Here is a 23,755-nt window from a genome sequence, read left to right as displayed (position 1 = left end):
GGGAAACCGACCCAAAGGGATGAGATGCCTCTCCAACCTCAAGTGACTCTTGAGCCATTTGAGAAGTGGGGCATGGACTTTGTGGGTCCAATCAATCCCTCTTCGAGGCAGAGATCCTACATCATTGTGTGTACTGACTACTTGACAAAGTGGGCAGAGACTAAAGCAATCAAAGCAGCAACAGAAGAGAGGGTGGTCGAGTTCTTAAGAGAGAACATCTTCTACAAGTTTGGCTACCCAAGAGAGCTGGTGACCGATCAGGGGAGCCAGTTCACATCCAACTTGATTGAAGATCTTCTAGCTCATCACAAGATCAAGCACAGGACTTCCACCCCCTATCACCCTCAAGCAAATGGGCAGGTGGAAGTCACCAATAGAGCATTAGAAGGGATCTTGACCAAAGTGGTGAGCAGCAGCAGAAAGGACTGGGCAGATCGCCTGGTTGAGGCCACATGGGCTTACAACACCACTTGGAAGACCACCATCGGCTTCACACCTTATGAGCTGGTCTATGGGAAGAAAGCTTTGCTGTCCATTGAGTTTGAGTATAACACTTTGAGGATGGCAGCTCAGCTGGACCTAGATCTCAGCCATGCACAGCAAGAAAGGTTATTGCAGCTGAATGGACTGGATGAGCACCGCATGCAGGCCCTCCTTCACTCAGAAGTGGTTCAACTTCAGAGAAAGGTGTGGCATGACCAACATCTCCATGACAAGCAATTCCAGCCGGGAGATTGGGCTTTGTTGTATGACTCCAGATTCAAAGATTTCAAGGGGAAGTTGAGAACCAGATGGCTAGGACCATATGTAGTGGAGCAGTGCCATGACAATGGATCTGTCCTCATTCGAACCATTGATGAGGGAGCCATTCCCATGCTTGTCAATGGGCACCGATTGAAGATCTACAGAAGACCTCTCTCAAGACAAGAGTTTATTAGCACTATGGAGAAATCTGTTTTGGTCATAGAGAAGGGTTCTGCCTCCACTGTGGGCATACCCTGAAGAAAAAAAAAAAAGAAAAAGAAAAGAAAAAAGAGAAAAAATAAAGATCCTTGGGTGAAAACCTCTCTGAGGCGCCCAAGGCAGGCAGTAGGGGTGAAAACCTCATTGAGGCGCTCCTATTGTCTTTCAAAAAAAAAAAAAAAAAAAGAAGAAAGTTTAAAAAAGGATCCTTGAGTGAAAACCTCTTTGAGGCGCTCAGGGCAGGTAGCAAGGGTGAAAACCTCTTTGGGGCGCCCCTGCTATCTTTTCAAAAAAAAAAAAAGAAAAAAAAAGAAAAAGAGAGAAAAAAAAAGAAAAAAACAATAAGCACAATAAAAGTTTTGCATGCAGATGTTCTATGGAGGAGAAGAAGCCTCTCCACTCCAAGCCAGGGGCCTTCATCATGCTATCAAAGGATGTCATCAACACCTCCTCCAAGAATAACAATGTTTTTCAAGGTATGTGCAATTTTTATCATGATTTGGATCTTCTACAGGAAGATACAGTTTTCTACAGGAACAGACAGTCTTCCTACAGGAAGACGCGGATCTTCTACAGGAAAGTGCAAAATTTCTACAGGAAGCTCTGTGTTCTACAGGAAACTTCCTGTAGAAGGTTGCGACGGCCGAAATGTGTTTCAAATGAAGATCTAGCGACTGAGGAGTGGATTGAATGCATGCATGCCACTGATGGCACCCCCGAACATTGCTACTATCTTGCTCCACCATCCTCGTCGCCATGCAACCAAGATCCCTGCAGCAGCACAACAAAGCAATGAGTTCTCGTGAAAAAACATCTGTCAAAGAAAAACCAAGCACCGAGAGCCATACCACATCCACGTTATGCATCAGAAGCACTGGGATCGTGATCGAGAAGCCAGAACCGCCAGCATGCAGCATGCACCCAAGGAGAAAGGACTGTGACAAGACCCCTCGCGGGGATCCTGTAACAGTTCAACCTGCTCGAGTGAATACCGTCCACAGCACCGCCATCCGAGATAAAACACGGGCGCATGAACGCAAAACCATCCACTCCAGCGTCAGCAACCGGTAGCCATGTGCCTCTGGGTCTGTGTAAGCCGCGTGCAGCAGGTAAATCCATCGTCCACAAACTGGAAATCATGTGCAGCCGCGCGCAGGTAAGTGTTCTAATCCTTCTCTCCATCAAATCGCATGGATATTACTTTGATTTGTTTTGCATGGCATAAAGGTGAATGGTTGAGCGGCCGTAAGGCCAGTTGACTGGCCACATCAGCTAGTGAAGGGATAGTCAGATGATGAGGTGGCAGCCACGACAAAAGACACACGTAGCACGCACGTGAAGATTAGTCCCGTCAACCGTGAAACGAGTTTAACTGAAAAGGGCGGCGGCAGATCTGTGGGAATGAATGCGGCAGCAAGCGAATGTGCAGGCGGATGATGGGTGACGTCACCCAATGGTCCGGCGGGGACAGCTCACCCCCCCGCGCCACGAGCTGCGCCGATTCAAAATCTAATCGGCTCGATTAAGCGTGTATATCCATCAACCTCACTTCAAAACTCGAGTAGCTCCTCTGATTACCTCTGCATGTTGATACGCCAAGCTCTCGGCTACCTGAACGCTGGTAAGGCACCTCTCGACCGCTGTCCAACTATAGCTCCCCCCGAAGTCTGCGCACTGCTCCTACAGGAACAGTTTCTACAGGAACGCAGTCCTACAGGAAGCAGTATCTACAGGAAAGCAGTCTCTACAGGAAGGTGAAGTCTTCACGTAAAAAAAAGGTGGCGGAAAAGAGGTAACCCTGAAACTCCTTCCGCAATTGGTTTTCAAAGGTGGCAAGGTCATTATTCACAGTCTGGTCATAAAAAAAAATATTGGATTGCCGTGCCTATACTATCGCTTCTACAGGATAGCAGTATAATTAGACTGTGGTCTGTGAATTCATTGCATGCTCTGTCTATAAGACCGAATTTCTTTTGTATCTACCGCCTTTGGTCAAAACCACTGTGTTCATCATGCCTGGTGGGTTTATCAGGCGAGAGCCCACTGATTCAACCACATTGAGGAGAAATCAGGCAGTGGTAGAGCTCTTTACACAAGCACAGTGGATGTCTTTTTGTGATAAGTTGCAGGGGTACGATGAGGAAGTGGCCGAGGAATTCTTGCAGGCCCTGAGGCCAAAATCCAAGGTGCTGGCCACAGTCAATTTCAGAGGCCTAAGCCTCAAGATAACCCCGCAGTCCATCAGTAGAATCACTGAGCTTCCTATGGGTCTCCCGTGGGATAAAGAAGAACGAAAACAGAGCCAGCAAGCAAAGAAGGAATTCTTTCCACCTGAGGAAGAATTCTCCGAGGATAAGAATGGAGTACGAAGGAACAGTTTGACACCACCTTGGAACGAGGTCAGCTTACAGGTTATGAAATATATTACATGTGAGGGGCGTTATAGCATCGTCTACGGGTACCATTTCCGATTGCTGAACGAATTAAGGCACCGAAGTGAGCTTCCTGTAGAAAAGAAATTAAGCATTCCTTATTTCCTGTTGCAATATTTAATGGAATGTGCTACGAAGCTGAAGGGTGGTGTCCCAGATCAGGTGGCACACCATGGACTGATCAAGTTGCTTGTAGAGGATGCACTGCACTCCTATAAAGTTCCCCTCTCCTGGGAGTCATTTAGAAATCTAACACGAGATGGGGACATCAAAATGCTGGTCGAAGATAGTGGCTCCTCCAGTAGTGAAGACAAAGAGGCAGTGGCCAAAGAAAAGAGGAAACCAGGTCCAAAGACCCCTGCCACGGTGCAGAGGAAGGAACAAAAGAGGAAGCAAGAAGAAAAGGAAGACGAAGAGGAGGGTGACACACCTGTTTTGACAGCAAGAGAACAGAGGATGAAGAGCAGAATGGACAAAGCGGAGGTGGTCCCTGTCAGCCCAAGCACCTCGTCAGCTCCTGCAGTCAAAGCCAAAAGCAAAATCCATGCAGCCAAGCAAGAAAAGGTGGTGACAGTTGCATCTACAGGGAAACAAACGCAGGCTTCTACAGGAAGCCCAAGAACAACGCCTACAGGAAAGCAGACGAAGGCTTCTACAGGAGGCTCAAAAACAGAGAAGGGATCTTCTACAAAAGACCCACAGAGCGTAAAGAAAGGGTCTTCTACAGGAGGACCGAAAGTGGACAAAGTAGGGTCTTCTACAGGAAGCCCGAAAATCACTAAGGAACAGACTTCTACAGGAAGTCTGGAAACAAAGACAAAGGCTTCTACAGGAAGCCCAAAAATTCAAGAAAAAGGAAAAGCTCCTGCAGGAAGCCCAGACGTGCTAAAAGAAAAGGCTCCTACGGGAAGCCCAAGAGCTAAGGAAGATGCTCCTGCAGGGAGCCCAAAACCGGTCAAGGAAGGGTCTTCTGCAGGAAGCCCGAAACCAAAGGAGGAGGGACCCTCTACAAGGAGCTCTGAGAGAGCAAAGCACAAGAAAGAGAAGTCTAGCATCCTCGAAAAGAAGGCGGCAGCGGAACTGGCTGCCCTCAACACACCGGCAAAACCCAAAGAAAAAAGAGAGAGGGAGATCCCTCTACCTTCCGAAGCAAGGAGGAGTCAGAGAATGAAAACAGACAAGTCGCAGCCTCCACCCAGCAGCCAACCCACTTCAGGAGACATCCCTACTTCACCCAGCACAAGAACTCCCTCTAAAACACAGGCCACCCCTGAGAAGGGAAGCCCAAAAGTCACTTCCTGGACGCGGAAAATAGGCCAGTCGCCTTCTGAAGCCCGGCTCAAGGAAATGAAAAAGGGGGAAGAAGCACCACCCTCGTCTCCACCTGAGGCAGAGAAAACAGAGGCCCCAAAAATAGAGAAGAAGGAGCAGGTTCTGGGCCCCAGCTCTCGGCCAAGGACAAGGAGCTGGGGCAAAATTGCTCAAGGATGAGCAAATGGTTCAGTTGGGGGGTGATGATGAGCCCCAATTTTGGTACAATTTGGGCTCATTTTGGCCTATTCTACTTGCTCAAACCATTCATTTTTTTATTGCTTATGCATGCATTTCTTAGTTTATTCATGTTGTTTGTAGGAAGAAGGGTAGGCACTCTATCTACGTGACTGATGCATTGTGATTCCAGGTTTTGGCATTAAAAGGGAGCAAGAGACAACGAAAAGGGAGATAAGGAGACAATGAGGTGGCACTGCTGGTTTTTAGGAGAGGATGTCCACGGTCTTGGGACATTCCTCGTGATTCCCACCAAGAACTCTGAGCTCCAATCCATCTCCCCTCCGAGCTTAAGAAGCAGCCAGCTGTCCTACAGGAACAACAGTTATAACTGTTCTACAGGAACAGTAGTTATGACTGTCCTACAGGATCAGCAGTTAAACTCGAAGTTGGACAGCCGAGCTCCTAAAATCAAGGATATTTGTTGGATCATCGTTTTTGTATAAGTATAGAGGCCTTAGCCTTGGATAGGTTGTTGAAACTCTCGTATTGCTATTGTAATTTTGGAGCACAGTTCAGTTTTCGTTCCTTTTTGTAAGCCAATTTGGCATGACATCAGATTATGAATAAAGAAGGCAGTTTGTGATCTAGTTCTGAGTTCCTTAAGGAGACTATAGCTCTCAGGTTAGGGCCCAACCTGAGAGCCATAGGTCCCCTCTGCTGTAGTGTTGTTTCCGTTTCATTTCAGCACTTTGAGCTTTTCATTTGCACATGCAATTCGAATTACAGGTTGTTAAGTTGGTCTTTTTCATGAGTTAGATAGGAGTTTCTTATGGTGAATTTGTTTCCACTTGCGTAGTGTAGCAGAGGATAGATATAATCGATTGGAGCTCCAACAAAAAGGTTGTTAAGGCTCACTGCCGTCTCATCTGGGATTGGAGTGCAGTCCATGACTAGCCACCAAAAATACGCATTTCTTTATTCCATGATTGCTGCAAACACAGTCACGTTATGTTAGATGCTTCCACATGATTCACACCTGCACCACACTCCTTTACCACAGCTTCATGCACATTCTCCTTCACGTTTAAATTGCTGTTCATTGAATTTATAAGCACAGATAGTTAGGTTGATGCATTTTCGGTTTGGTGACAGTCATAAGCATTTGTTTCACTTACACTGCTCTCTCTCGTTCCATTACTTCATTCTCCATCTTGATCCCGCATGCACACACATCTTCGACCCCTGCTCCGCTCTGTTATCTCCCAAAGTCTTTCACTCCTCACGTACTTCCATTCTCTAGCCCTTTCATTGACCTAGCCCTCTATCTTCCAACCTACTCTCTACATTCACTCCCTATCCTATTCCTTCACTTCTACAGCCATCACCAGCCTCATTCCTACCTTACACATCTCCCCCTACCATTCCATTACTCCTCCATCACTCCAAACACTCACAGTAGGTCATCCTGTAGCCATTTGTAGACATCCTGTAGAAAACAGAGTATCCTGTAGGATCCTCCACAGCCATCCTGTAGGAGGCCACTCTCTCGGTTGCTGAGCATCTGAATGCGAGGAACCTCTGTGGATGCTAAGGATCCCTAGGGACCTCTCCTAGCCTCCCCAACCTATCCCACGCTTTCCTTCCTTCTCCATCCCATCTGCACAACCAAACCCTAGTTAGCACAAGATCACAATCATTCCACACACTTAAAGGAAAAATACAAAAACATATCTTTCATGATGCAAGTAGTTTAGATCCATGCATTTGCACTTATTAGAGGTAACAGCAGCATTGGTAGAAGTTTCATTCACATTTCTTGCATTGTAGAGGTTAGACTAGTTAAATTAGGGTTTCCTAGGTTTACATGCTTTGATTTGCTTTCAGTTCATTTTTGTCAAGTAAAGTAGCTTTCCTTTGAGATTAGCTTTCGTCCATCAATTAGCAAGCTTCTTCTGAGAGCCTATAGAAGTTGGCTTGAGCCCTAGCGGACTTGTGCCAGCTGACCAAGTGACAGCTGCGACAAGAGCTAGTACTTGTGCATATAGCACCGTCGCTTCCAAGTTTGTACGAACTACCGGGTTGATAAAATGAGAGACAGGAAGCCCCAGGAATTGTAGCATTATTGCTACAATACTGGAGCTCACCACATGTTTCCCTGTTTTTAGGTTTAGGATCCCTGAAAATGGCACGTGGGACAGAGCCTTTGTCTCCTTACCCATGACACATTTTATGAAACTGAAGGAGTTTTTTGTAGCCCATGTTTTCTAGAACAAAAACATCTCCTGGTTTTTTAAAACATTCCTCCAGCTGTCCAAAATCTATCCTTGAAAAACATGTGTCAAACAGGAAAAATCCATTTTCTGAAATTAGGGTCTCAATTAAAGCTTATTATCTTCCAACTGAAAATACTTTTGAAGAAAGTGAGATAGGTTATTGTAGCTGGAGAGTTGATGAAGATAAACCTTTTTCTAAATTCCAAAATACCTTTTCATGTGACCAGAAACTGATCTTGAAAAAGACTGCTAAAACCAGAAGACCAAGCTTGACTTTCAGCAGTTTCCTAGCGCAAGTTTAACCATAAATTCCTCCCACCTCAGAATGGATTTGAAGAAACTGAAAGAGGTTTTTTTAGTTCAGCATGTTAGGAAGAAAAGCCTCTTTCAGTTTGCAAAATTCAGTTCTCAGCTGCTCAGAAAATCTTCTGGAAGTTAACTAATAAAAACAGTTTTTCTGCTAAAACATGCTGCTTCAGGGGTTTCGTAGCGCGCTACGAAAACTCTGATTTCCTAGCGCAAAATAGGATTTTTACACTGTCTACGCTATGAAAACGTGGATTCGTAGCTAGTTTGAAAATTTCTCCAAAATGATGTGAGATATGACTTCTAAACTCATGGTGAGGCTTCTAGGACATGGAATGAGGCTGTCAAACTTTATTTGGAAAAGAGATATGACCTTGAAAGACTTCTAACCTTATGACCTAACCCTTAAAGCATGAAATGACCTAGAGACCCTTTAACACCATGACTAGAAGAAGGGTTTGTAAATGAGAATGACACTAATTGTGATGAGATGACTCAAAACTTATAAGACTATGACTAGAAACAAGGCAACTCTCCAAAGCTTAGAGACAAAGATTTTAGGGTGATAACAGTGGCTCCACTAGGGATAGTGTGCCCTTGTGGTATACTAAGAACTTGTAGCTCCAATGCCACTATCCATCCTCTAGAATAAAACTCTGAACCTCTGCCCAATTTTCTCCTCAAGCCTTTAATGATTTCTGAATGAAGAATTCAAACTACACCTACTGAAATAGATGCTCAGTCAACCTTGAGCTTATTTGCATTTTCCTACCTACCTACTAGCTGCAAAGTCCACTTTAAGTCAAGCAACATGATATTTCCAATAAAGCCAATCAATTGTACTTTCTGATATTGGAGGCTCTTGACTGCATTCAACCTCAACATAACCATGATAGTGAGATGACCAAATCAACTTATAATGTATATGATCTTCATAATGCAAATGAAAATGAAATACTGATGTGAAAAACTTTGCCATGTATTCATTTATAGGGTCAAAGAAAACATGGTTATTTTGATAATCATCATAACATTCTATCTCTTCAGACAACTGATCCTCAGCCACACAAAATTCCTTTGATGTGCTATCCAAATGCCTTGCTGCATGATTCCCATAGACAATGTAATTTTCTTCATTATAAAGATCATTGTTTGATGCACGCTGCTGCAAGGAATTACAAAAATGAACAACCTTTTCCTCTGCCTGAGGGTTATAAAATCTATCTTCCAGAACTTTTCCTTGGTGTTTGCAATCAATTTCATATTCATAATGATCTGAAGTCTGACAAGTTTGCTACATCTCTACATCAATCTCAGAGGATGTAATATGATTTTCATAAGTAAACCCCTGCTGATCTTCATGCTGCATTTCATGAGATGTTATACTTTCTTCTTGGTGTTGAAATGCATTGGTATGAAGAGCCTCTAAAATTTCTTCATCCATAAATTCATCATCATCATAAAAATCCTCCAAGTACTGAATAAGACTTAAAGAATGTTTACAACAATCTTTGAGCAGCAATAAGGAAGGATGACATTCTTTATACATCTCATAGAATTCATCATGAAAATTAGCAAGAGAATATAGTGAACCATTTTCCAAACTTTTATACCAAGACCATGCTTTTCCTTCTAAAGTGGTCATAAACATCCTCATGAGATAATCTTCAGGGAACTGAACCTTAAGACTGCATACATGCATATGGAACCTAACCAAATGAAGAGCAACATTGTCTTTCTTTTCATCTTTGAATATCGGAAGATCCTCTAACCAATCAACCTTTGGCATAAGATTTGGAAAACCAGGGATATGAGACTGATTCATAGGAGCATACCTGGCATTCATTCTTGCAGTGGAACTCATCTTGAAACTTCATCAAGCTACTGATCTTCTAGCAGTGGAGTCACCTTCCAATTTCTTATTCGATGTGTGGAGTCACCAAGGTAGTTTTGCAGCCTCAAAAATATGTCTGAGCTCCTGCTACCTTCAGAAGTTCAGCCTCTTAATTTCAGGAATGAATAGAATTTAGGCTCCCAGCAGATGCACCAAAATGTTATCACCAAAATAGGACCCTGATAGGCTACTGATCAGACTATCTCGGTGTAACTATTTCAAACCAATCTTTTAGCTAAGGCTTAGCCTCCTTAGCCTGAGAGGGCTCTCTCAAAGGGTTAATGATTTAGATTAAAGATATGAATAGATGGCTAACTCTATGGTTTGTAATTGTATATGTTTATAGGTTGAAAGATGAAGGCTGGGTACCATTGGGCTATGGAGTCAACAATCAATAAATTCAGTGGCAAAGTTTCTTGACATGAAAGCTGAGGCAAATGGGGTTTTCAAATAAAGATAATTCACTCAAGGAAATAGGTCATCACAATAATTCCATTACTAAAGGAAGTCAAAGCATTGGGTTATAAATTCTGAGTAATAGTAACGAAACTTACTGCTAGTAGTTCAAAGATAGTTTACTAACAAAATGTAGAAGATACAATCATCTCATTTCTAAAGGAAGTCAGAGCACATAGTTGTGAATTCTAAGTAATAGTAATGAGATCTATTGCAAATGATTCAAAGTAACATATAAATCAAGACAACATTAACCCCATGAGAACTCAGATCTGTTCAGAAAAACCTCTCTGCATTACTGATTATAGTTCATAACATAAAGCAGCAGCTAGGCCAAAAAGTCTTCCACCCTTTGCTAATTTGACCTCTTGCTCTATATAAAGCATTTAAAATTAGGATTCCATCATCCCTCATCAAGAGAATTCGAATTTTCCATCAGTGACACCTATTCTAACCATAAGACAAACCATTAATTAGAACTAGCTGTTAACTAGGAGTGCTAGTGACCTAATACAACTAGGAGTGTAACTCCTTATCATGATTACAACAACCTTATCTAAGCATTTAAAGCATTATTTGACAACTTGCAACCTCAAGAAGTCGAATTTGATGAAGCCTCCCACGTGGTCATCTGACTGCTGAAGACAAACCCTAGAAATTAGGGAACATGTTTCCCTGTTTTTAGGTTTAGGATCCCTGAAAATGGCACGTGGGACAGAGCCTTTATCTCCTCACCCATGACACATTTTATGAAACTGAAGGAGGTTTTTGTAGCCCATGTTGTCTAGAACAAAAAATTCTCCTAGTTTTTTAAAACATTCATCCAGCTATCCAAAATCTATCCTTGAAAAACACGTGTCAAACAGGAAATATCCATTTTCTGAAATCAGGGTCTCAATTAAAGCTTATTATCTGGAATTGGGGGGAACGGTCAAATTTGAATTCAAAAGGCACTATAAAACTCAAAGGGCTGGCCAGCGAAAAACACTTAGTCATTTGAGAATTGAGCTCTTGATCAGAGCACAAAGTGTTGAGAGTCGAGAGATAATTAAGCCCCTAATTACGTGAGAGACAAAATACTGTGTAGAGATGATGATGACCACTAAGAATGGGTTGGGAGTTGAAGAAGGAACTGCTGGCGAGGCCGCGCAGACCCCCATGGTACATGATGTTCCCGAAGGTGCTGGGGTTGTGACATAAATCCCCAAATCACCGCGGACGCTGAGGCCGAAGAAGGATAAGCAGGCAATGGGACCAGTATGCATGTCCCTAAGGAATCCGTGGCACAACAAGTTATCAATGGAAGAAAAAGGGAAGGCAATCACGATTGAAACATATGAGGAGGAAAAAGATTTGCAGGCCGTGATTGACGCCATAGAAGAAGAAGAAGAAGACATGGAGGAGGACATCAAATTGTTGCTCTCTGTAGCGAAACTGCTTGCGTATGTCCCTCCGTGGAAAGGGAAAGCCAAAGTACCAAAGGATTTGGATGCAACAAAGAGTTCACTCCAGACCTCGCTCCTCCCCGATGGCATTGTATTTGAGGGCTCGCACCTAGGCCACGTGCCCACCATGAAATTTGAAGATTGGGATCTCGCGGACAATGAGAAGTTCCCACACCTAGAAACGACGAATCTGATGAAGCAGAATACTAAGGGGTTGGTGATAACGTTAAAGCCGCGAAAATGGCTATGCGATGTGGAAAAGGCCGTGTTGCTGCATTTGTTATGGATACCACATTTCCACCGTGCGCCCATCACCATTTTCGTCATCAAGCAGCTGCTTTGTGTGGTGCATGATGGGTATCTATGGCTGGAGGAGCCTATTCCCATCACGACAGACCTCATCCACCGAATTTCTTGGCTTCCCTGTAAGGGAAAGGACCCTGCGACGATAGCCAGAAAAAGTAGCGATTTGGCTCTCGCAGAGGCCATGAAGGCAAAGTATAAGCTAGAGAAGAAAAAGAGGGGCTACGTTATCACCAACATCAAGGACAAAAGGGTGCATGTAGCCACCCAACTCCTGGTCAGTAAAGTGATGAGAAAATGCCGTGCTAATGAGGTACCAGTGCTGGTGGTCACGTTGGCCGAATAGTGCGCAGAGGGGGTCTAGTTCAATTGGGCTGAGTTCCTCTACGAGGAGATTTTGTTAAACTGTCATGAGGCCCAGGAGTAGGGTAAGACCTTCCACTACGTGTGGTTTCTCTTATCCATATTGCTGGTAGCGGGCGAATTGCCGGAGGATAGTCAGTTCCCCAACATTGACCGAGACTTACCAGAGGCCGCGAAGTATGCTTCGCTCTAGGCCACCAAGGACACGAAATGGATTCGCGATACAAAAATTTTCTGGGTGCTCATGGAGGCAAGCATCCGAATGTGGATCAACAGGAGGCCGCGACTGTCACCTACGGTGCGCAATAGTTTACAGAGTTTTGTAGAATTCAAGGTGGATATGCACAACATTTATATTAGGGTACAAAAGGACCCAGCGAAGTAGTGGAAAAATCTACCATTTGTAGCCACTGACGATGCAATATTCACTATATTAGAGACATGGCCTCCCAAGTGGCGCGCCCCATATTTGGCGGAACTAGAGAAAGCGACAACACATAAAAAGAAGGATGATGCCAAACTGCGCGTCACCCAACTGGCCGCGAGAAGGCAGAATGAAAAAGTGGCATCTGAGGTAAGGGCAGTATGTGTAGTAGCACAGGAATGCGTGGAGCAGAAGAAGGCCATAGTAGTAGCATCAACATCACAGACAGAAGAGGCAGCAATGGTGCAGGGAGAGGAGGGCCAAGCAACATCCTCAGGGCAGGAGGCAGAGGACATAGAAATAGTAGAAGGGAGCGCGGATCCAGGGAACGCTTCCACATAGCTCAAACGGCCACACATCGTAGGGAGATCGGGCCCAAGGAAGAAGGTCAAGGCCTCAAAGCTGGCCATTGAACCAATCACCTTAATCGAAGGTGATATCCATGACATTGGCGAGACGGTTCGTGATGTCACCAGTGAAGCACTTCAAGAGTTTATGACGGAGCAACAGACTATGTTGGGGGTCCTCAGGCCGCAGCTGCAGGAGTTATAGGTGCAACCCCCTTAGGAAGGTACCTTGTCTACCCACGTCGCAGCAGGCACTTCAGCAGCAGAACAAATGTTGCGCGCAAGGATGGCAAACACAATAGTGTTGCTAGAGGGAGCTCTAGTGTCGCTAAATGCAATGGATCAGATGTCGCTTAACTTGATGAAAGACATCGACCTTAACCTAGCTGCCCTTCCCCGGGAAACGCTATATCAGTTATAGGATGGGATAATGGTAGAGCTGTGGGCTAGGGAGAGCCACGCAATCCAGGTTCTCAGTGAGCAGAAAATTAACATAGAACAACTCAGCTTGCAACGTGACGAGTTGGTGTCGTAGAATCAACAGTTGGTGAATATGGTAGACGACGCTTGCCGACACATCCCAGAGCTAGCCATCGCGGCAGATCTACCAATAGAAGTGTGGATCCAGAGTTTGGCAAGTGGAGTTCGTGACGCGAGAGAAGAGACGAGAAGGGTGCAACTAGAGCTGAATCTCTAGATCGCCGAGATGCGGTTGAAGATGCAACCTTCCACTCCCCGTGAAATCAGAGAATAGTGCACCAACGCTATTGCAACAAGGTGGGAAGATATTGGAGGTGCAGTGCGTTACTGTACGAATATGTTGGAACAGGCACTGTAGGTACTCACGACTTTGCAGGAGGATCCCAACATCTAGTGGCTGGAGATAGAGGCTCGCGAACTCCAGCAGTAGTATGACAACATCAAAGGGATTTCATAGATAGTAGTCCTCACTAAGCGGCTTGCGAGGATGCAGCAAGCCAAGGCGTTAAAGGAGTAGGTGGACGCGGCGCGCCACAAGGAAGAAGTCCTCAAAGCGCGCGTCCAGCCATGGATTAATGAAGCCTTCAAAATCATGACAGATATTGAAGGAAAGCTCACGCATATTTAGGGGATGCATGCACAAATACAGGGAAACACGCCGGAAACAGAGGTCTCAAAAGAGGGAATGCAACAGGTTCAGCAAGCAGCAGCTCAGTGCACTGTAGACATCAGCACCGTACAGAAACAATTGGAGGGACTCCACGCCAAGATCTCCGTGCCGACAGAGTGACTTGAGGGCAAGTCATGATGTTTGTGTTGGGGGCCTGTTGGGCATGGAATCCCCCCACAACATGGTTTGGGGCTCAAAGCCCAAGTTTTGAGTAATATTGTTGTAAAGACTCTGCGAATTGCGGGTGTGCAGCGCGAATTGTATGTTAGAGTCATAGGGATGTCCACCCTAGGTTTTGAATGTAGTGTCGTCCTACCCATGGTCCACGGACCATGGGATTGTATAAATAGAGCGAGGCTCTAAGTTGTAAACTAACGAATGGAGGGATGGAATCTGATAGATAGAATAAGATAGCGAGCATAGAGCAAGAGTCTAAGTATCTTGGGTTGTAGTAGTAGGAAGAGGCTCTACAGCTGACTTCATAGAGGCCTAGTAGAGTTCGCACCTGAGTGCGTGGACCCCTGCAGCTGAGTGCACAGGGCGGAGTCAAGTCTGTAACTGAGGAGGAAGAATAATAAAGAGAAGTTTTATTTGAATTCCGTGTATCTATTCTTATGTTATTACATGTTTGATATCAATTGTAATTATATTGTTTATTTACTGCACGCCTTTGTATGAATGGTGAATATTGTTAAGTATAACTGAAAGCATACAGATAAGCTAAGTTAATCAACTAATATTAGGTTACTAATAAGGCTTGGGTAATAACACTGTTCGCCCCTGAGTAGGATTGCGTGAAGACAACATCACAGGCTGCGAGGTACTGATAAGTGCTTGTAGCGACGTGTGCGTAGGGTCAAACCGCAGACCACTTGGAACCCATAAGACATCCCCAGGGTGCGGAAACCTGGTTCTAGCACCCTCCCATAATACTTTGGGTGAGACCTCAGTCTGCGCTCCATGGATTGTTGCCGAAAGGGCCAGTAGTACCAGGATTTTTTTGGCTAAATCATCTCTGAACCTGGGTCAGGCCCTAACAAGCCAACATGCATGAAATAAATCCAACATTTATGAGAATAGTCATCAATGAAAATCATATAATTCCTTTGCTTTGCTGTGGATGCTGTCGAGAATGGTCCACACAAATCAGTATGAAGTCTCTCTAAGATAGCCTCTACTCGACTATCTCGATCATGAAAGGAAGACTTGGTGTACTTTCCCAAGGTACAAGCATTGCATGTGTCAACTTGCTCAAGTTTACCTTTGGGAAGTCCTGTAGATATCTGCTACATTATCTTCAAAGCCCCATGATGCAAATAGCCCAATTGCCTATGCCACAACTCGCCAATGTGTTGGCTTTGCACCAATTCTACTTTCGTACTCAATGCTGCACAATCATCTACCTCTAGTTTATAGAGATTCTTCACACGAATCCCTATCCTCTTTGTCTGACCCGTGGCTATGTGTCTTAGGAATTCCATTCATTTACTGAAGACAACATCGTAGTCTTTGTCCTTTGACATCGTGACTGATACCAAGTTCTTCTTCAGTCCAGGCACATACATCACATCTATCAAGGTGAGAGGAGCTCCATGCTCCCTCTGAAAAGAAACCATGCCCACTCCTGAAACACTATACCTTCCGTCGTCACCCATCTCTATGCGCATCTTGAGGTCTTTCTCCTCCAAGGCACTGAATAAATTTTTATCACTAGTCATGTGGAATGAGGCTCCACTGTCAAGATACCAGACATAACCCATCACCGATGACACCATGCATGTAATGAGGGTAAAGTCCATTTCGAATTGAGAGGCTAATGCCTGACCTTCCGATCCTTCTGAGGATCCCTTCTTGGACTTCTTTGATGGGAAATTAGTCACATAATGTCCCATATTGTGACAATTATAACATCTTACTTTAGACATGTCACCCTTCTTCCCTCCATGAGAAGAATTCGATTTGAAATGAGAAGCCTTCCCCTTCCCTTTTCTTTCCTTACTTGCTAAGGCCAGATTTTCTTCATCATCATTCTTGGATGAAGAACCATCTCATGTGTTCCTCCTGATCTCCTCTTACATAAGATCTGACCACAGTTGTTCCCAATCCAATAGTTTCTCCCTTCCATTCACAGAGTCCTGGTATCTATTCCAACTCTTTGGAAGGCAAAGGAGAGCGAGGCTCACCATATCATCATTGGCAGTAGTTATTCCCACACTGCCAAGCTCATCTTTGTAGGTGGTGAGCTTGTTCAGATATGTGGAAAGAGGATCACCCTTCTTCATCTTAATTCTTCGAAGCTTATCCTTGAGCACCAATTTCCTCTAGTTGCTACTGTCCTGGTAGAGGTCCTTCAATGTCTTCCACATTGAAAATGGAGTATCCTTCCCATGGAGACTCGAGACAATATGGTCCCTAACTCCCTCAAGGATGATCTGTCTCGCCTTCGCCACACTCTTATTCCACTCAACCAACTCTTGTGCATTAGTTGAAGGTGACTTTGGGATTTCTTAATCAATGAATTCCTTCAAGCCACTGTCTTCTAATACAACCTCCATTCTATCTTTCCATGCTATGTAATTCGAGCTACCTTCCAAGGAATACTTGATTCTCAAGCCATAGAACTCCATTGGCCAACCTTGAAGTATGATATGATTTCGATTTTCACCTACAACCCCAAACTTCAAACTTCGAATTATTTTCTCAGTACACTGTTCATAGCTCTGATACCATGTAGAAAATCTGTGATAGGTTAACTTGATAATGCAATATAAATCAAAGCAGAACACTATAACCTACTTCTACTATCAATTTCTGAAAGCTTAAATATTGAGCTGAACAATATAACCAGAAGAAGAAGAATCAATGGCACAATACACATGAAAATACTTTGGGGAAAGCCTCAGCTAAAAACCCCACACTATTTTATTATCATACATGGTGGAAATACATAGGAATTATAAAAAGCCTTAGCTCTCACAGCTAGCCAGCTCTCAGCACAATCCTCACAGATGCTCACAAGCAATCTTGGCTTCTCTCCAACCTTCCTCTCTGCCCTCCAAGCTCCTATTTCCTTGCATTGTTCCTTGTGGATGATTAGCCTATTACCAAGTGGAAAACCAACCTTCAAAATTGCGCAATCCTCAAGGATAAATCCTTGACTGCATGCATGAGTTTATTCCATGAGAAAACACATGCAACTGATAGTACACTGTCCTTTAAAATTTATCTCAACTGTTCTTTCTCAGAATAGACATGCATGAGTTTCTGATGAGGGAATCTTTAGTTAATTGGAGTAGCACTAGTTGAGTGCATTAATGCATCAACTGACTGTTAACTCACTATTTGTTCCTCAAACAATTTGGAACTAATTTAACTGGACTTAACTCAGTAAACTGAGTTAACTAATTACAACTCAAATATAACTCAATCTTATCTTCTTAATTTAAGGGATAACTCTTGCATGACTTCAGAAATATTTCTAACTTGAATTTCTCCAACTAATTAATTTAAAATAAATAAATTAATTATTTCCATGTAGTTGTTAAGACTAAATTCGATTTTAATTCACAATTTAATTCAAGGACAAATTAATTTGGAATATTCTTGTTGCCATATTTCAACAACCAATCTTCAATCTCCCAGGCTCCAACCTGTATTTTTGCCAAGCACCGACTTGGACTTTCTAAGGCTCCAACCTTGTCAACTTTGAGGCACCAAACTCTAGGGCTCCAACCTTGTCAACTTTGAGGCACCAAACTCTAGGGATCCAACCCTATCTATGGTACAGGCTCCAACCTAGTCTTTTGAGGACTCCTATCCTCTAGGGTTCCAACCCTCAGGTATAATTCATCAATATAAGATTGATGATTCTTTATGGCTCCCAATATCTTTATAACAATCCATGTCTATCTTAAATAATGCCTCCATTGAATCTCCACGTCACTTCATCAATGAAAACCATGCTTTATCATGAAGGTGTCTCCGCGGCTCTTCATGATACCCAAACAAAATCTCCAAGGTGACTCCATGAGGACTTCAACAAAGCATAATGTCTCCAAGTCTTATATTCTTCAAGTATTCCCTAACACAAGAGACAGTCTTAATTTCTCCACAGGTGGCTGATCCTATCTGAATTTTAATAGCCTTCACACAGGTATACACTTTTGCAACTGAGTTTAGGCAGACTATCCCACTATTTCCAAACACAAATCCGAACTTAGGTTCCCTTCCACAGGTATTTGAATTTAGACTTAACTCCACTGGTCCAAGGTTATCAAAATCTGAGCTTTTCACAAATCTGAGACAAAGATATAGAACTGATCTGAGCTATTAAACGAATCTCCACAGAATTGTCCTTCAAGTCGAGGTTTGCACTTCTACTGAGCTACAAAATATCTGGGCCTTCACAAATTCACTGTAGCTCTGAGCCTCTCACAAATGTTTGTTCTACCTAGTCCAACCCTTCCAAATGCGATTGTCCTCAGAACTGGGCTTCGATAGAAATACCCCACATATATGAGGTCTTACGACTTTATCTACTTCAGATATCTAGTGATCCTTCTCGGCCTCTAAGTCTCCTTTCCTTTACTCTTTCAAGTTCACAAGTTGTGAACTGTATCTTCCTCTATGTGATAGATGACAGAGATCGATACTTGATACTAAAGTATTTGACTTGTATTTATATGAGTTTCACTAATAAATGAAAATACATGTTTATTATAGGAGAGGCTAACTTGTGCAAGAGGTGGCACATTAAAAGTATATTGGAAGGCGACTTTGTTTATAATCAACTAAATATAACATAGTTTCATTGTTTACGGAAACTATATTATAATAGCAACATAGGAGGGGCTATAGCTTTTAAACAATGTGAAACCATATTACAATGGATGCCAAGATGTCCCACATGCCACATCATCACTTTACTCCCGCATATCACAACTACACGGATATCAGAGATTTTTAAGTTGTGCACATGCCAAAATTCCGATGTCAACAATGCCGATATTCCCATAACACATATCGCCCCTACTTGCTTTGACCTCCGATGCAATGGATGAGATATTATATGAAACATGTTATTATAGAGCAATTGGGTCCACAACCATATCACAATCAGTTGTTTTAACATGACATGCGTGCAAAACTTGCGATAGGAAAGTTTAAATGCATGAACATGAAATTACATTTTAAAACATTATAATAAGGCCAGTCGAGTCCACAAAGCATATCACAATATAAGATTAGGCCTCATCGGAGCTCCCATTCCAAAATATCTGATAAAGGGCGGATGCGATTTAGTAATTGTATCGTTATTAAAACAAGTCAGGTCCGCATATCAGAGATCGAAGGTCCATGTTGCATTTCAGAGATCGGGGGTCCACGTCGCCTATCGTATATTGGAGTCAGAGATCGAAGTTGGAGGTTTGAGTGGCGACACACAATTAAAATGCCGATATGATTTCTCTGATTTGGTTCTAGATATTTCATCGATATGTTTCTCTTTTCTCCTCCGATATCACTATTTCTACCCTTTGGCTCTTTCTCTTGGGAATATGTGGTCTTCTCTTTGGATCTACTCCTCCTTTGCTTGTTCTTGACTTCCGATGGCTTTCCAATGGTTTCCGATGGCTTCTGATGGCTTCAATGGCTTTCCTCCTCTTACTCCTTGAGAATTCTCCTTGGTCCAATGCTTCTATTATGTCTGTATATATATTCAATGCTTATGTTATATTCAATCCATATGGTCCTCCATCTCATCATATGATCTCCAACTATGTCATCATATGTCATCAAGTCCTTCATCAAGGATATCATAATATACATGAGGTTTTGGCATCTTCATTAGAACTTTCATCACTATGATCAATGAGAAACATCATGGATCACAAGAATTTTCCATCACAAACAATGCCATATTGATATAAATGACAACCTTGACTAACAGTCTCCCCCTTTTTCATTGATGGCAATATTCTTGCCCTTTCAACATTCTCTCCCCCTTTTTATGTCAATGGAAAATAGGGTGCCCAAGTACTCGCCCTATCAGGATGCTTCTTGTCATGTTTCTCCCCCTTTCATGGTGCTTTCCTTGTCATGTTGCTTCTTTTGTTGTTGCTTAGATAGTATATTGTAAAACTCCCCCTGAACCTATGCTCCCTTTTCTGTCATCATCATACTACCTAGTCACCTCTGTCATTCTATTCTATAGTTATCCAATGGTACTATACTGATCTAGGTCTATTTTACTTCATCCTTCAAGTATTATAATATTTGTTTGTATATTCTTCTTATTCATCTGCTGTCTTCTTCCACAAATCTCATTTCCATATTTTAGCTATGCTCATAATATTTTGAGATAAACTTCAGTTTTCTATCTTTACCAAGCATATATTAGTCTGATATCAACAACCCATAATTTTCCAACATTAGTGACTGTCTACAATTCAATTGTAGATGATCAATCGACTCCCTCTGATTGCATAAACTCCTCCAGCTTTTTGTTTTCTTCAAACACGATAAATTACTATAAGTGGAGGGTATCTTCAATCAATGGATGATTTTCTTCAATGGAGTTACTTCATGAAAATTATCTATCGGGAGATATGCCTCATAGCACAATTGTCCATATGTGACTCATAGGACTCTTCATAGATAGATTTTGTAAGAATCACAAGCTCCCCCTACCTGTATGGATGGTCTCTTCTTGGCAGAATCTCATCATAAAAATCTGTCAAATATGTATTCATCAGATTAACAACATGTGTTGTTGGCTTGAGTGTTCAAGAGGATTTCTGATCCAATCTGCTTCTTTCTCCAGACTTGTGTGACTTTCTTTTCTGGTTTAGTATTTATGATTTGAGCTTGTTTAGGAATCCCATAAAATTTATAATCACGAGCCACATGTATAATGTTATGAAATTTAAAGTACTCATGCTTAAACATGAAAAGAGAGATCATAATTTCTTTTTGTAAATCTTGTTTTGGAGAACTAATAGGGATCTTCATAGGATCTGAAGTGTTTAGCCATGTGTCCAAAATTTGAGTAGGAATAACAATAACCATGAAATAAATTTTGGTACCTGGGAAATGATGATTGCCTTGATGCATTTCTGAAAGCATTCTGCCTCGGAATTCTTTGATGATATCCATTTCCTCTTACACCCTTAACACTTTTTGCACAATTTTTTGTCGATGCACTTCTAAATTTATTTTGTCTTGGAAGCCTTTGATCAAATTTATTGCCTCTTGCAATATTTACACCATCTTCACATCTTCTTGGAGCAGGGTTTCTTCCAATGTCATCTTAAATCTTCTCTTTTCCTTTCATGGAATTGAGGACATCAATGTTTCTTATAGGTTTCTCCACATCTCTGTTGTTTGAAGCAATAAGAGTTGCTTCACTTCTGTTTGAGGATTCACCTGTATAATCGAGACCTATTTGATCAAATGGAGATCTTTGATGGCTGAGCAAGTCAGACCTTTGATGGCTGAGCAAGTCATCCAAGTCTTGAGAACTTTTCAAGCTTTTGTTTATCATTTCAACTTCTTTCCTTAGTGAAACAATCTCTTCTTCCAATTTTCCACAGTCATCATTTTTCTTAGCTAATTGTTTCTCAATTTCTTCCTTGACTCATGTTGCTTCATTAGCTTCTACTTTAAGGGAGATGATATTTTATTTCATCCTAAATTTTTCTTAATTCTCCTTCACTATATTGATCTCCATTTCTTCCTTCATCCTTGTTGTTTCACATGCTTCGTTCTTGAGAAAATTTATATCTGATTTCAGTTTGAATATTTCTTCATCCTTTTCTTCTAGTTGTCATATCATGGTGTTTCTTTCCTTTTCTGCAACATCAACTTTTATTTCTGTGAGTGCCAAAGCTTCCATCACCTTCTCACCTCCTTGTGCTTGTTTCTTTGTTTCTTCTAGTTGATATCTAAGGGAGGAGACCTATTCCTTGTATTGACCAATTTATGCTTCAAGTTTGTTCAAGATCTTTTGTCTTTGTTCAAGGTGGCTTGATAAAGATTATTCCTTTTGATTGTCTTATCCAATTGATTTGTCATGGATATGACTTCTTCATGATGATTTATTTTGTTTTGATGAAATTACTCCTTAAGCTTGGTGATCTCCTCATCTCTTTATTGAACTTGAAGCTTGAATAGGTTAAAATTCCTCCCTTGTCTTGTCAAGGTCATGGTCACCATCTTGTGATTTCTTCTTGAGCTCCTCATTCTCCCTTTTCAATTTTCTTATCTCTTCTAGGGTAGCTACAAGCTTCTCCATGAGATCTTATTCAAAGTAATCTTTACTCTCTTCATCTTCTAGGTCTTCCTTGGCCTTTATGTCTTCACTCATGTTTTCAACTTCCTTAATGGATTCTGGATTTCCTTCTTTCTTTCCATCGCCTTCTTGACTAATAGTCATGGTCAATTCTCCTTATGAGTGAAGATCATGAAGTTTGTCCCACATACCTTTTGGTGATGAACATTTATCCACTTTGATTTTTATAGCATCTAGTAGCCCATTCAAGATTGCCTTCATTGCTTTTGTATTATATTCCTTGGATTCTCGTTCCATCATGCTGTTAGTAATCACTGATTCCCATACTTCAACGCCTTAAGACATTAAGAAATTTCTTATTCTTACCTTCCATACATCAAAGTTTCCATTGAACAATGGAACTTTCCCAATATGATTGTCTTCAGTTTTCAGAGTTGAGGGAGAGACATATTTAGAAGGATTGGAGGCTTTCTTCCTTGGATTTTCAATTTGTGTTCTAAGGAAAAACTTTCAAGTTGTTAGGCTTTGAGAGAAGGTATTGGCTCTGATATCAATTGTTAGAAATACTAAGAGGGGGTTGAATCATTATTTCTTTTCAATTGTTATATTTACCAGTTATCATTTATAATTGGAACACAAAATGAGCAATGACAGAATAATAATTTTATTAATGAATGACGAGGACTCCAATCCTCTTTACAATAAATCCAATACAATAATGTATAGGGCTCCAACCCTAGATGAAGACACCAATCTTCAATCTCCTAGGCTCCAACCTGTATTTTTTCCAAGCATTGACTTGGACTTTCCAAGGCTCCAACATTGTCAACTTTAAGGCACCAACCTATAGGGATCCAACCCTATCTCTGGTACAGGCTCCAACCTGGTCTTTTGAGGACTCCTATCCTCTAGGGCTCCAAACCTCATACATAATTCGCCAAGATAAGTTTGATGATTCTTTATGGCTCCCAATACCTTCTACAATGAGCCCTGTTTTCAACAATGCCTCCACTTAATCTCCACGTCACTTCATCAATAACAACCTTGCTTTTTCATGAATGTGTCTCTATGGCTCTTCATGATACCCAAACAAAATCTCCAAGGTTACTCCATGAGGACTTCAACAAAGCATAATGTCTCCAAGTCTCATGTTCTTCAAGTATTCCCTATCACAGGAGACAATCTTAGTTTCTCCACAGGTGGATGATCCTATCCAAGCTTCAATAGCCTTCACATAGGTATAGACTTTTGAAACCGAGTTTAGGTAGACTATCCCAATGTTTCCAAACACAGATCCAAACTCAGGTTCCCTTCCATAGGTATCTGAACTGAGACTTAACTCCACTGGTATGAGGTTATCAAATTCGAGCTTTTCACAAATCTGAGACATAAATATATAACTGATCTGAGCTACTAAACGAACCTCCACAGGACTATCCTTCAGGTTGAGGTCTGCACTTCTGTCGAGATAAAAAATATCCGAGCCTTTGCAAATTCGATGTACCTTCAAGCCTCTCACAAATGTCTGTTCTACATATTCCCACCCTTCCAAATGTGATTGTCCATAGAATTGGGCTTCACTAGAAATGTCCCATAGATCTAAGCTCTTACAACTTTATCT

The sequence above is a fragment of the Pinus tabuliformis genome, chromosome 5_1 (assembly GCF_031772625.1).
Source record: "Pinus tabuliformis cultivar Carrire ecotype Pingquan chromosome 5_1, CPIR1, whole genome shotgun sequence".
In the NCBI taxonomy this organism is placed as follows: domain Eukaryota; kingdom Viridiplantae; phylum Streptophyta; class Pinopsida; order Pinales; family Pinaceae; genus Pinus; species Pinus tabuliformis.
Note: the sequence above shows the minus strand (reverse complement) of the source record.